Source organism: Priapulus caudatus, unplaced genomic scaffold (assembly GCF_000485595.1).
Source record: "Priapulus caudatus unplaced genomic scaffold, Priapulus_caudatus-5.0.1 Scaffold244, whole genome shotgun sequence".
NCBI lineage: Eukaryota > Metazoa > Priapulida > Priapulimorpha > Priapulimorphida > Priapulidae > Priapulus > Priapulus caudatus.
In genome coordinates this window covers 218412-221085 of record NW_014577305.1, presented here as the reverse complement: position 1 = coordinate 221085, position 2674 = coordinate 218412, and the positions used below count along the sequence as shown (strand labels likewise).

At 36.3% G+C, this 2674-nt stretch overlaps 1 protein-coding gene across 1 annotated transcript in view; it reads left to right on the top strand.

Annotated features, from left to right (window-relative positions):
- Positions 1-2674, top strand: part of LOC106807941 (serine/threonine-protein kinase 25-like) — a 36550-nt gene that overhangs the window by 3076 nt on the left and 30800 nt on the right. The window lies entirely within an intron of this gene.

Here is a 2674-nt window from a genome sequence, read left to right as displayed (position 1 = left end):
GAGAGAGAGAGAGAGAGAGAGAGAGAGAGAGAGAGAGAGAGAGAGAGAGAGAGAGAGAGCAGAGAGAGAGAGAGAGGCAGTAGAGAGAGAGAAAAAATAATAATAAATAAAATAAATATGAATTCGACAGTTCCTGCTTCAAAAGGCACAACGCACATCCTTCGGACATGGTTCGTAAATAAAATATTTCAAGAAAATAAAATGTTTTCCCTACCTACCTACCCATTTTTTTCCGGCATGTAATGGTAACCACACACATATTTTGTTTTGGCTTAAGGAGAATTGTGGAGTTTTTGGGACGTAGAAATGTTAAGAGTTACAATGCATTTGTTACTATAGATTTTAGCTAGATAGGTCACACATGTATTCTTGTTCTTCCTAGCAGATTAAATTAAATTTAGGTAACTACCATGACTAATAATGTGTTGGTTAACATTCATTGCTTGGTATGTTTTATTGCAATAGTAAAACTAATTTGTTTATGACTATGACTAGACATGTCAAAGGACAGTAAAGTACAGTGTAGACAAAGTACAGTGTACATCTACTTATTTTTTGCAGACTGTCTCTTCTATTGCATTGAAAGGGCATGTTATAATATGAATCATTGTTAATATTGACATCTGGGTGTAGCCGGCATAGTTTGGTGTTTGTTCGTTGCACATGCAAACTGTGTACCCCCTCAGATCTTATTGATTTTTAAGTGGGCTCAATATACTATGTGCCTGGTTAGTAGTCACAGCATTCGAGAGCTGACTACATAGAAATGAATTGCTCTTAAATCAGGAATAAATAAATGAAGTTCCTTGAAATGACATGGTTCCACATTCCTTGAATGTATACATATACTTGTATGTATGTTTTCTATATCATGGGCTGGGCATGGGGTTTTACTACCTTGATTATAACTATCAGTTCTAAACGTACTGATGTATGTGACTAATACTTTATGAATGACTTTCCATTTGTTATCTGCTACCACACAGTGTTATAGTAATATGTGAATTTACATGCGATTCATCGACTAATTTTTCACGTTGGACCTTATACCTCGGCCACATATGATACATTACAAAGTCCCCTTGTTTCAGTAAGGAGAAATAACATAGCTAGTTAGGCATGATTGCCATGAAAAATGAAACCTAAGATTTAGGCATTACAAAAATAACACGTTGCCACTAGTTTAGCCATCTTTTTTTGAGGTTTGACTCATGAAGTTAGAGCATAAAATCATACATTAATTTTTTGCTGGTGTGGACCACGACTTTATGTGATATAGGTGGACCGTCATTGCTCCCCGTGGGCATATTATTTGTGCGTTACAGTGCCCAGAGTAGTGTGAGCAGTGGTGAACAGGCTGTGATAAGTACACAAGAAACAGGTTCGGTGCTGAACACACTTACTACACAAACGTGGCACGGGACATTTATGGATCAGAATTAACAGATATATTTCTAGAAGTTCTTGACACTGTACAAGTTGCTAGTGGTTGTGTGTGATGTTACTGTAGTCAGTAGTATATCTTCAATTTGTGTCTATATTCAGGTATAAATTTGACAACGTCCCTAAATATCCTCTAAATTAATGTGTGTACTTTACCGTAATTTATGTCTTAATTATCCGTGTAAACGGTGGTAGCATTGCTAAAACTAGTAGTGGCTGTGGGTTGAAAATGAACTGTTGGCTATGAAAAAAGACTTGGATTAAAATCACAACACATAATCATCATTAAAATATATATTTGCTATGTAGGAGATGCAGTGGTGTTGCAATGATTGCTATGCATATAATTGTGTTGTCAAAATAGATGGGACTGCATATCTAAATTTATCAAGAAATGTTATCCTATGGTTCGTGATTATAATGTACAATGCATTATTTAGAAGAAAGCCCAGTAGTTACATTTCTGGAAAGCCACTAACTTACTAATACTACTTCGTCTAAATCTTACTAAAATTTGCCCGGTCTTATTTCAAGTTAACAATCACAATGTGGTGCAATTATTGAGTTATCAGCTGTTTACTGAACTTTATTGCATAAACTGTTTTTTTATATCCTGACTGCTATTCTATACTAGTGCAACGCATGCAAGTACTAGTAATACGCAAGCATAGTGAATTTCATTGCCACCGGCACCGGTTCAAGCCAAGCGGCTTGTTGTTGACATAAGCATACTGATGTATGTGACTAATACTTTATGAATGACTTTCCATTTGTTATCTGCTACCACACAGTGTTATAGTAATATGTGAATTTACATGCGATTCATCGACTAATTTTTCACGTTGGACCTTATACCTCGGCCACATATGATACATTACAAAGTCCCCTTGTTTCAGTAAGGAGAAATAACATAGCTAGTTAAAGGCATGATTGCCATGAAAAATGAAACCTAAGATTTAGGCATTACAAAAATAACACGTTGCCACTAGTTTAGCCATCTTTTTTTGAGGTTTGACTCATGAAGTTAGAGCATGAAATCATACATTAATTTTTTGCTGGTGTGGACCACGACTTTATGTGATATAGGTGGACCGTCATTGCTCCCCGTGGGCATATTATTTGTGCGTTACAGTGCCCAGAGTAGTGTGAGCAGTGGTGAACTCTAAAGAGAACTATCTCCAGTATTGACTCTAAAACTCGGTCCCTAGCTTTCAAAACTATGGTTCTGCCC